This window comes from Moschus berezovskii, chromosome 9 (assembly GCF_049115385.1).
Source record: "Moschus berezovskii isolate FMDL1 chromosome 9, NW_MosBer_1.0, whole genome shotgun sequence".
Lineage (NCBI taxonomy): Eukaryota > Metazoa > Chordata > Mammalia > Artiodactyla > Moschidae > Moschus > Moschus berezovskii.
Genome location: NC_142468.1, coordinates 31,343,609 through 31,356,829, shown reverse-complemented (window position 1 = coordinate 31,356,829; position 13,221 = coordinate 31,343,609).

Genomic DNA, 13,221 nt, shown 5'->3' with positions numbered 1-13,221 from the left:
GGATGGAAATGAAGTCAAAATTGGCATATTTCCCTGGTTAATTTACCTTGTGACCAACTCTGTTCAGTTTTAGGTATTAAGCCATTATTAGGAACAAAATAGTCTTTAAATTGCCAACATTGGAGTTTTAAGCAACAACGTAGTATACATCTGTGAATTTAATGTATACATACAACTGTCTGGGGACAAGGGCAAAATTTCCTCTTCTGTGCCTCCTGAGTTGTTATGACTGGACTAATAATAAAATTTACACACAACAGATAACAGTAGAAAAAGCAACATAATTTCATGCACACAGATCATAAAATGATGCTCAGAGTAACCAAAAGCAGTCAGTTTTTGTATCTCTTACATGAAGAAAATTTGTGAGGATTTGACAGGACAAACTCAGTTCTTAATTAGTAAGGAATTTAAGCAAAGTTTAGACTTGGGTAGTAAGTTAGTAAAGAAATAACAAGTTTTTATTTATATAAGCTCTGGGCCCTGAACTCCCTGTCTTTCTACCTCTAGATATAAGGGCACATTTAACATGGGAAATTTATTTCCAACCTTCAGAGAAACAGAGGAGAGGTCAATGTGTCCCTCTTGCATCGCTCATTTTTTTAAGTAACTTTTATTCAAAATAGTCAATATGCCATTGAAGCATATTTTGGGATGGCCCCAACACCAAATAAACATATACAGATACATACAAGTAAAACTACAACATATAGGTCTCATATAATTGTAGCAATTTAATACTGTGGTCTGTAGCAATCAGGACACTATCTATGTCAAACTTCCTATCCTCCAAAAACAAAAAGCCTAACTTAAAGTTAATGGCAAAGGCCCAAGTGTACAATTACAAAAACTTGAAAAAGAAAGCTAATCTAGATAACATATACAACTCATAGGATAAGATACTTTCGAATATATATTTTTAGTTAGCTGGAAGTCAGTCAGTTTTGAGAAAACTTATTAAATGTATTGACATACTTTCCTGTTTTAGTGATCAGAATAAATGAAAATTTTTATTTTCAATGATTTATAGTGTCTGAGGTGATGGTTATGCATGATTTACAATTTTAGAGAAATATAGCAAAGAGAATTGTGTAGTTCAGTTCAGTCGCTCAGTCATGTCTGACTCTTTGCGACTCCCATGAACCACAGCACGCCAGGCCTCCCTGTCCATCACCAACTCCCGGAGTTTACCCAAACTCATGTCCATTGAGTCAGTGATGCCATCTAACCATCTCATCCTCTGTTGTCCCCTTATCCTCCTGCCTTCAATCTTTCCCAACATCAGGGTCTTTTCAAATGAGTCAGCTCTTCACATTAGGTGGCCAAAATATTGGAGTTTCAGCTTCAACATCAGTCCTTCCAATGAACACCGAGGACTGATTTATTTCCTTTAGGATGGACTAGTTGGATCTCCTTGCAGTCCAAGGGACTCTCAAGAGTCTTCTCCAACACCACAGTTCAAAAGCATCAATTCTTCGACAATCAGCTTTCTTCACAGTACAACTCTCACATCCATACGTGACCACCGGAAAAACCATAGCCTTGACTAGATGGACCTTTGTTGACAAAGTAACATCTCTGCTTTTTAATATGCAGTCTAGGTTGGTCATACGTTTCCTTCCAAGGCGTAAGTGTCTTTTAATTTCATGGCTGCAGTCAAAATCTGCAGTGATTTTGGGGCCCATAAAAATAAAGTCAGCCACTGTTTCCACTGTTTCCCCATCTATTTGCATGAAGTGATGGGACCAGATGCCATGATCTTCGTTTTCTGAATGTTGAGCTTTAAGCCAACTTTTTCACTCTCCTTTTTCACTTTCATCAAGACGATCTTTAGTTCTTCTTCACTTTCTGCCATAAAGGTGGTGTCATCTGCTTATCTGAGGTTATTGATATTTCTCCCGGCAATCTTGATTCCAGCTTGTGCGTCCTCCAGCCCAGCGTTCCTCATGATGTACTCTGCATATAAGTTAAATACGCAGGGTGACAATATACAGCCTTGATATACTCATTTTCCCATTTGGAACCAATCTGTTCCATGTCAAGTTCTAACTATTGCTTCCTGACCTTGCATACAGGTTTCTCAAGAGGCAGGTCAGGTGGTCTGGTATTCCCATCTCTTTCAGAATTTTCCACAGTTTATTGTGATCCACACAGTCAAAGGCTTTGGCATAGTGATCCAACAGATGTTGCCAATTTGATCTCTGGTTCCTCTGCCTTTTCTAAATTCAGCTTGAACATCTGGAAGTTCATGGTTCACATATTGCTGAAGCCTGGCTTGGAGAATTTTGAGCATGACTTTACTAGCGTGTGAGATGAGTGCAATTGTGTGGTAGTTTGAGCATTCTTTGGCATTGCCTTTCTTTGGGATTGGAATGAAAACTGATCTTTTCCAGTCCTGTGGCCACTGCTGAGTTTTCCAAATTTTCTGGCATACTGAGGGCAGCACTTTCACAGCATCATCTTTCAGGATTTGAAATAGCTCCACTGGAATTCCATCACCTCCACTAGCTTTGTCCATAGTTATACTTCCTAAGGCCCACTTGACTTCACATTCCAGGATGTCTGGCTCTAAATGAGTGATCACACCATTGTGATTATCTGGGTTGTGAAGATCTTTTTTGTACAGTTCTTCTGAGTATTCTTGCCACCTCTTCTTAATATCTTCTGCTTCTGTTAGGTCCATACCATTTCTGTCCTTTATCGAGCCCGTCTTTGCATGAAATGTTCCCTTGGTATCTCTAATTTTCTTGAAGAGATCTCTAGTCTTTCCTATTCTATTGTTTTCCTCTATTTCTTTGCATTGATTGCTGAGGAAGGCTTTCTTATCTCTCCTTGCTATTCTTTGGAATTCTGCATTCAAGTGGGTATATCTTTCCTTTTCTCCTTTGCTTTTCGCTTCTCTTCTTTTCACAGCTATTTGTAAGGCCTCCCCAGACAGCCATTTTGCCTTTTTGCATTTCTTTTTCTTGGGGATGTTCTTGATCCCTGTGTAGAATGTGATCTAAATTGAAGACATAACCTTGAAATTTGCTTATGACCAAGATTACTGATTTGTGCTTTTGTCTTCTGGATTGCGTTTTGTGTGTGTTCCTTCAATGACTATGATGCTTAAATAATTTTTCAAGGTAGGTGAATGTGCTATTATTTTTCAAGTATAGTAAACTGAAGCATACTATATTATTGTCTTAAGGTTTGAATGAAGGTATTTTATATTTATGGAATATATAGTTAGAAGTAAAACTTCTAACTTCCCTGGTGGCTCAGACAGTAAAGAATCTGCCTGCAACGTGGGAGACCTGGGTAAACTACGTAAAACTAAACTCCAAATAACTGTCAGTGTTAACAAGCTGGGCCATTGTTAACTCTCAAAACGATTGGCTATGAAAATGTCAGCCATATAATGTCATCCTTTAATAGTTTGTTATTTAAAGTTTTAAATGTCTACTTATTCTTTTTAAGACTTAGTTTTAACTAATATTGACATTATCAAGAATTTAGACAACAGTTGCAACACATTTCAGAAGGAGTGAAGACTTCCTAGTATCATGGAACTGTTTTAATACAGTGCTATTTCCAGACTTTTTTTCCAATACATTGTAAGAAGATATGTACATATCACAGGAATATTTCAGTCACTTCAGTACTTAGAAGAGACATCATCATAAGCTATTAAAGATAATAAATGTCAAGCTTACTTTTTAAAGAGTATTATTTTCATGCAGGAAACAAAAGTAAAAAGGTTGTGGTTAGAACTTTTGAAACTCAAAAACACCTTTAAAAAGTGAGGCATTTGTTTCTGCTATTCAATCCTATGTATTTTTGATCAGTTATTTTCAATTATATTCAAAAATCAATAAGGAATACTATTGTGAGCCTAGATGGGAAAAATCAAATGAAAACAAAGCATATTATTGGTATCCAACACAATGTTATTTATGTATGTGTGTGTGGGTGTGTGTGTGTTGCTTATTTGTGTATGACTTTTTGTGAACACATGGACTGTAGCCCCCCAGGATCCTCTGTCCATGGAATTCTCCAGGCAACAATTCTGGAGTGGGTTGCCATTCCCTTCTCCAGCGGATTGGAATTCCCGACCCAGGGATTGAACCCAGGTCTCCACATTGCAGGCAGATTCTTTACCATCTGAACCACCAGTAAAGCCCACTTGGTTATAAAGAAGCTTGAATTCCCTTACTAAATCATAAATGTTTAAGTTATTTTGTCTTGAGATCAGTTATTGATAGTTACATACTGTTTTATTTCCCACTGAATTTTATAATTTTATTCATTATGTTTATGAGTCTTTTCATGATGTTTGTGGGGGAAAGAACAAAAATGACTTTTAAAAAAATAACAAAATCAATCTACTCACTAGTTTAAATGAAAGTATAAATTATGTGAAAATATTAAAAACTTAAAAGTTTTTAAAAATTGACGCTATTCCTCTGATATATTGGGTTGGCCAAAAACTTGACATATTTTTCATTTTCACCAAGAACCTATTGAACAACATATTCACCATTTTATTCCACTACCTTCTGCCATATTTCAGGCAACTTCATAATTCCATCTTTCCAAAACTTTATATTTTTGAGCAAAGAACTGTTCCAGGTGTCTTTTATAGTCTTCCAGGGAACTGAAATTTTTTGCATTAAGAGGATTCTGTAAAGACCAAAATAAATGGAAATCTGAAGGTGCATCTGGTGAATACAGCAGAGAAATCAGAACTTCTCTGGCAAGTTGTAACAGTTTTTGCCTGGTTGTCAAAGAAACGTGGTCTTGAGTTATCCTGATGGAAGACTATTCATTTTCTGTTGACTAATTCTTGATGCTTTTCACTGAGTGCTGCTTTCAGTTAGTCTAATTGGGAGCAGTACTTTTTGGAATTAATCATTTGGTTTTCTGGAAGGAGCTCATAATCAGGACTCCCTTTCAATCCCACCATATACACAATATCAACTTCTTTGGATGAAGACCAGCCTTTGGTGTGGTTGTTGGTGGTTCATATTGCATGCCCCACAATTTTTCTGTTTCACATTATTGTACAGTATCCACTTTTCATCACCTGTCACATGTGTTTTAAAAGTGGAATGTTTTCATTACATTTAAGTAGAGAATTGCACTGTGGAAATGTGGTCAAGAGGTTTTATTTCATTTAACTTATGTGGAACCCAAATAGCAAAGTGATTAACATAACCAAGCTGGCACAAATGATTTTCAGTGCTTGCTTTGGCTATTTTGAGTATGTTGGCTATCTCCCAAGTTGTATAACATTGACTGTTCTCAATTAATATCTCGACTTGATAGCTATCAACTTCAGCTGGTCTACCTGACCATGAAGCATCATCCACTGAGAAATCTCTGGCATGAAATTTTGTTTTTTGACACATTTGATCAGTCACACTACTTTCTCCATACACTGCACAAATCTTCTTTTTTGGGGTTTCAATTGTGTTTCTACCTTTTGTGAAATAATGAAGCATAATATGCCAAAAAATTTAGTTTTTTTTCTTCCACCTTTAATATGAAAATAGTTACACAAAAATTCACCAATTTTTGATATGTTCCTTTTTAAATGCACAATGATATGACAGTTATCACAATATGATGTAACAAAATTATTTTGAATGAAATTAGACAACTAAGCACTACTAGAGTCATCTTACAGAAAAAAGCTAATTTTCTGGCCAACCCAATAAATTCGCTTATATGTTTGGATATGTGATTGAGCTTGCTGCTGCTGCTGCTAAGTCACTTCAGTTGTGTCCGACTCTGTGCGACCCCAGAGACGGCAGCCCACCAGGTTCCCCGTCCCTGGGATTCTCCAGGCAAGAACACTGGAGTGGGTTGCCATTTCCTTCTCCAACGCATGAAAGTGAAAAGTGAAAGTGAAGTCACTCAGTCGTGTCTGACTCTTAGCAACCCCATGGACTACAGCCTACCAGGCTCCTCTGCCCATGGGATTTTCCAGGCAAGAGTACTGGAGTGGGTTGCCATTGCCTTCTCCATGATTGAGCTTACTATAGCTAAATGGCCTATGTGTTAAAGAATTAAGCACATGAGTAATGTTATAACAGAGAATAGAGGATATACAGTAAGAAAAAAAAGGATATAAATAAACTGTCCAGCTACAACTGTCTATTTCATGACATCATAGTTTTATTATTCTTTTATATTTATAAAAGATGTACACATCACCATTTTGAAAACCAATCAGTTACATACAATCTCTTATCAAATTTTCAGATGATCAGACTATACTACAAAGCTATAGTAATCAAAACAGCATGGTACTGACATAAAGACAGACACATAGATCAATGGAACAGAATAGGGAGCCCAGAAATAAACCCACACACAATGGTCAACTAATCTACAACAAAGGAGGTAAGAATATACAGTGGAGAAAAGACAGTCTTTTCAGTAAATGGTGCTCAGACAACTGGACTCTCTTTAGTTGCTAAGTCATGTCCGACTCTTACAACCCCATGGACTATAGCCGACCAGGCTCCTCTATCACGGGATTCTCCAGGCAAGAATACTTGGGTGGGTTGCTGTTTCCTTCTCCAGGGTATCTTCTCAACCCTGGGATCAAACCCAGGTCTCCTGCACTGCAGGCAGATTCTTTACCAACTAAACTATGATGGAAGCCCAGGGACAATGGACAGCTACATGTAAAGCAATAAAATTAAGGCATTTCCTCACATTAAAAAAAAAAAACCTCAAAATTGATTACAGACCTAAATGTAAAACCTGAAAACATAAAACTCCTGCTGCTGCTGCTGCTGCTGCTAAGTCGCTTCAGTCTTGTCCGACTCTGTGAAACCCCATAGACGGCAGCCCACCAGGCTCCCCCATCCCTGGGATTCTCCAGGCAAGAACACTGGAGCGGGTAGCCATTCTCTTCTCCAGGGCATCTTCCCAACCCAGGGATCAAACCTGGCTCTCCTGCATTGAAGTCAGATTCTTTACCTTCTAAGCCACCAGGGAATAGAAAATAGAAAAACATCTATTTCTGCTTCATTGACTATGCCAAAGCCTTTGACTGTGTGGATCACAATAAACTGTGGAACATTCTGAAAGAGATGAGAATACCAGACCACCTGACCTGCCTCTTGAGAAACCTGTATGCAGGTCAGGAAGCAACAGTTAGAACTGGACATGGAACAACAGACTGGTTCCAAATAGGAAAAGGAGTACGTCAAGGCTGTATATTGTCACCCTGCTTATTTAACTTCTATGCAGAGTACATCATGAGGAACGCTGGGCTGGAAGAAGCACAAGCTGAAATGAAGATTGCCGGCAGAAATATCAATAACCTCAGATATGCAGATAACACCACCCTTATGGCAGAAAGTGAAGAGGAACTCAAAAGCCTCTTGAAAGTGAAAGAGGAGAGTGAAAAGTTTGGCTTGAAGCTCAACATTCAGAAAACAAAGATCATGGCATCTGGTCCCATCACTTCATGGGAAATAGATGGGGAAACAGTGTCAGACTTTATTTTTTGGGGCTCCAAAATCACTGCAGATGCTGATTGCAGCCAGGAAATGAAAAGACGCTTACTCCTTGCAAGGAAAGTTATGACCAACCTAGATAGCATATTAAAAAGCAGAGACGTTACTTTGCCAACCAAGGTCCGTCTAGTCAAGGCTATGGTTTTTCCCGTGGTCATGTATGGATGTGAGAGTTGGGACTGTGAAGAAAGCTGATCGCCGAAGAATTGATGCTTTTGAACTGTGGTGCTGAAGAAGACTCTTGAGAGTCCCTTGTACTGCAAGGAGATCCAACCAGTCCATTCTAAGGGAGATCGATCCTGGGTGTTCATTGGAAGGACTGATGCTAAAGCTGAAACTGCAATACTTTGGCTACCTCATGCGACGAGTTGACTCACTGGAAAAGACTCTGATGCTGGGAGGGATTGCGGGCGGGAGGAGAAGGGGAAGACAGAGAATGAGATGGCTGGATGGCATCACCGACTCGATGGACATGAGTTTGAGTGACCTCTGGGAGTTGGTGATGGACAGGGAGGCCTGGCGTGCTGTGATTCATGGGGTCGCAAAGAGTCGGATACGACTGAGCAACTGAACTGAACTGAACTGAACTATTTCTAAATGTGAACTGAACTGAACTGAATAGAATATAATTCCACTCAATTATAAGCTTTCTTTCTAAACATAAAATATTATTGTGGGACCACTTTCCTACCTTCCCACAGTTTATGATATTAGGTAGAAATAGATTCTATTTCAGCATTTATGTATAAGAAAATGAAACAGTATCAGCCACACTCAGCTTATAATGACTGAAATGTAATTGGCTCTAAGTTTTGTTTGTTCTTTTGTCTTGTGAATTTTCTATTGATTAAATGGTTGAGTCCTTTGACATTAAATGATGCTTCTTTCTATCTTTCTATCTGCAAAACTGACTAGCACAAAAAAGAATCTGCACATAGTAGGTAAAAATAAATATTCTGGTATATTTATTATGCTATATATTTTCTACTTGATCTAATTGAGAATAGTTTTAAAGAATCAAGATAAAAATAAATTATATATGCATTAAAAATACACATGACAAAGATCCCCTCTTCATGTTAAAGTAGTAGAATAAAATTGTTAGATGAGAAGGAAGCTTTAAACTCTCCTGATGCTCAACGTAGTATTCAATTCTTCTTCATAGATTGTAAATTATAATGGGAATGTTACTAGAACTGTCAAATTCTTCCCAAAGCAATCTTCAAGCTAATCAACATAGACAATCACCCTTTTCATTTCTATAGCAATAAGAAAATTTTAAGCAATATCTTTTGACTATCTTGAAAATTGCTTAGTTGGAGGCTTTATTTTTAAATGCAATAAGCCTGAAATATTTAATGTAATTTGCAATACAATCTAGAGAAAGAATGAAACATTTGGTAAATTTTTCCTAATTGTTTCTGATTGCTGCCTGGGAAGCTCCAGCACTTCTCCATCTTCAAAATCACCTCTGAGGATTTCAAATCTTTTGACCACTGCTTTTAATCAAAGAGGCTAAACATAAAATAATTGGACTATTATGTGGCAAAAATCCTAACAACACTGGCTTTCATATTTTTATTTAAGTGACCTTAAAGAGATAATCCTCAGAAAGTAAATTGTTGGCACTTAATGAACTCTGATAAAGGTGACATGTTACCCAATGTAAACATTGACAGAAATCTCTCAGGAAAAATGGTCAATAATGAAGTTAGAGTTTAGTTTTCCATGATAATTATGTTTGCTTAGGTCTGTTTAACAATAAATAAAGCTTGCTCTTTTGTTAAAGCATTGACCTACAAAACTCATATAGCTTAAAACAAAATGCACACACAAAATTATCATCGCCTCTCTTTATTTCCACCCATACCATGAGACTTTTAACACATAAATAACACAAAAGCAGAAATACAGAATTAAACAGAAATTTAAGAGATGCAGCCCAATCTCTTAAAAGGAGGAAAGTGAAGTTTGGAGAGTTTATATGACTTGTTCAATGTCAAATTATTGATTTTCTCACAGAAAGTGAATTATAATTCAGATCTCATTATTTCTGATTAAATATGCTTCCTATAGTTCATGAAAATCACTGGCCTTGCCCTTCACACTAAGAGCACTGTTTTCTTAATTTGCCACTATTTTAATCTGTAATAAAGTTCCCACATCCATTTATCCAACATGGAAGAAGAAAGCAGTTATTGAATTCATGCTTTGGTAAGGAGCAAGGAAAATATTGCTTTAGTAAATGGAGGTTATGAAAAGAGGGCAAAATATTTCAGAATGTTGTCAGGTAGAGCTGCTTTTATTTCTGAATAGAAGAAGTCATACTCTTTGGCAGGAGGCAGTAATGGATGGAATATTGGTGCTATAATTGAAAGGAGGAGAAAACCAGCTCAAGACCCTCCTCGTTGTTCTTAAAGACTGTTCACTGTCTAATAAGGCAAACCTATTCACTGCACGCATCAGGAGAAAAGGAATAAATTCTCCTGGAAGAATCCATATTACCTGCAGGTTTGTATTTTTAATATGTACTATAATTTTAAAGAAAATGTATACTGGAGAAAAGAGACATATATGAACAAAGGAAGTCTTTATAGAGTAAATCTAACTTTGGGCATATCATCATACAGAAACAAGTGGCCAAGGGATCCTGGTTTGTGGAATTCAGAGTGGATGCCTCTACACTAACTGGGCCATTTAGGGGAAAAAAATGTTTCATTTAATTATTTTTAGTAGTTCAGTTCAGTCGCTCAGTTGTGTCCAACTCTTTGCGACCCCATGAATCACAGCACACCAGGCCTCCCTGTCCATCACCAACTCCCGGAGTTCACTCAAACTCATGTCCGTCGAGTTGGTGATGCCATCCAGCCATCTCATTCTCTGTCGTCCCCGTCTCCCCCTACCCCCAATCCCTCCTAGCATCAGACTCTTTTCCAGTGAGTCAACTCGTCGCATGAGGTGGCCAAAGTATTGGAGTTTAAGCTTTAGCTTAAGTCCTTCCAATGAACACCCAGGATTGATCTCCTTTAGAATGGACTGGTTGGATTTCCTTGAAGTCCAAGGGACTCTCAAGAGTATGAATATTTGCTTGGTTTTACCACATGTGTTAGGAAGGGCATATGTGCATTTAAAAGAAAGCTTATCTCTAAAATTTTATTAATTATTTTTGCCTGGAGAAAAAGTTATAAGGAAAAAAATCCAGAGTCTAGTTTTATATAAAAACCATAAATAAAAATGGTTGTTTGTTTCTTAATAAATGGTTATTTTCACAAGTAAATGCATCTCTTTCTTGTATGCTGCTCTTTACTGATGTAGACATTTCTCACTAATTACAAAATCTTTTAGAAAAACTTCTGTGTAAAAACATGAATCTAGTATTTGGCATGAAAATTATACACAGAATTTTTTAATAATTGTTTTGATATTCATTTCTATACACTTGGTTTTCATTTAAACCAAGAACCTAAAAAGCAGATCTAATAATATTTTAATGATTAACATAAATTTTATTAAAAATTGTTATGTTTAAAATAATATTGCTAAAGACAAGCCATAAGAAAGTTTCTTCCATTAATACCTAGTCATTGCTGGTTCAATAAAATAGGATTCCCATGTATTTTATTTTATATATTATATACAACATATACTTTTGATATATAAGTATTTTACATCTATATCTGTATGTAACACTAATATATGTATATTTTATGTATATACTAAAATTAGGATTTTATATCTAACATTAGAAATCCTAATAATCTTGAACATGTATTCATAAATTCAGTAAATGTTCTCATTTAGCATAAAATGAACTAACTTTAAGGATTCCTATTGATATAACACCAAAATGGTCAATATTCTAGGCAGGCTCTGGTTATCAGAGCTCAAAATTTACCAGTATACCAAATGACTTATTGTAACTTTTAACTGTAATATAACACTAAAAACTAATATAGCATTTCTCCCTATGAAAGCATCATTGCTGTAATTTATTCACAGAAACTAGTAACTATATTTTTAAAGTATTCTCTGGATAAAAGTGTTATAAAAACAAAAATCCACTGTGCCAGTTTTCTAGTTATATAGCAGCTTGATGGGTTTGAGGGAGGGTAGAAGGGGTAGAGTGGGTCAATTTATTTTTGTTTACTAGCTGTTTTATTATTTTAAGATTATCAAAGCTATACATATTGATAAAAAATATATTACCAGCGCAAGAGTAATGGTGAAAAGTAAAAGTCCCCTTCCTATCAAACCCCAGTTAGCCTCTTTAGAGGTTGAATTCTATCAGTTTCCTATGTGTCTATTAAAGGTAAGTATACACAAAGCATGCTCATGCATACATTTAGTTTTTATATAAGATCACAGTAATTTAAAAAAATTTTACTTAGTAGAAGTTGGACATGCCAAAAATGTACATTCTTTTAAATTTATTTAAAACTATCCCATTTAAGAATGTTTTGCATTTTGCTATTGCAAATGTTCTAAGTACATCTTTGTACAAATATCGCTACATACTTAGGTGAGATATCTGTAAAGGAAGATATCTGTAAGATATTTCTATGGTTAAAACTTCTATCAAAGGGAACTGCATTTAAAATTTTGCTTGATAGAGCCAAGTTTCATATGTACCTCTAAAATGCCAACCCACCAAAGCTGATTATTGTTGATATTGTTATTTATATTTGATGTACAATTGTATTTGCCAAATGTGGTTTCATTTCCCCTAAATTATTTATCTGTGAGTAACCTCCAATTTTTATGTTTTAAATATGAAGAGGGCATATTTTAAACCTGAAAAGGGCATCACAATGCAAGCTCTAGAAAGTAATTCTAACCAGTGGACATTTCCATTCAACAGCAATAGTATCATGAGCCTGGAGACACTATGAGAGGGTATATAAATTTTCCTCTACCTTTACGCAAATTATACCCAACTCTCCCCTCACATTCTTACTTAATTACAACTTCAAATGGAAATTTTATCAGAAAGTTTATTTACTGCATTTTCTTATACTATATTCATTCTAGGAAATTGAAAATAATGTTCACACAATTCTAAACAATTGGTTCACTTATAAGCAAAGAAGTTAGCAGGCAAATGCCAGGAAAAGGATACTTATTTGAGGCTACCAACTTCAGTTCTAGCTTTAGAAATTAATATTGCTAATAATAAGACATTGTATTGTTGGTAAAACTGTCAATAGAAGAGGTTAACTAATGTTCCAAACTTAATACAGGAAACTAGGGATAAAGATTTTGAAATCTACACAGTCAACTCTTAATTATATATGCCAAAATAAAGGAAAATCATTATTAATTAATGTGGCATGTAATTTAATTTTTATAAAGAGTCAATTGTAAATATCCCCGTCGATATTTACAGAGTGTGGTTACTCTTAAAATTTGATCTTTCAGTGAAATTATATTCACAAACGTTTACAAAATGTAACAACTTCAAAACACTTTTAAATACTTCAATTTAGTGATTTTTCAGGCTACCAAAAATTGTTCTTTTATTTAAATGACTCTAAAGTTAGTTCCAATGGTGATAGCCTTTTAAAATAATATTAATTGAAAAGTTCCAAAATTAAAAAAATCTAAGCTATGAAGTTACTGATGTGAAATAATTAAATTTAAAAACTGCTCAATAAAATTCAAATTCTTCATCAAAATCAAAACCTGAGAAATTTTGTCTATTCACCCTACA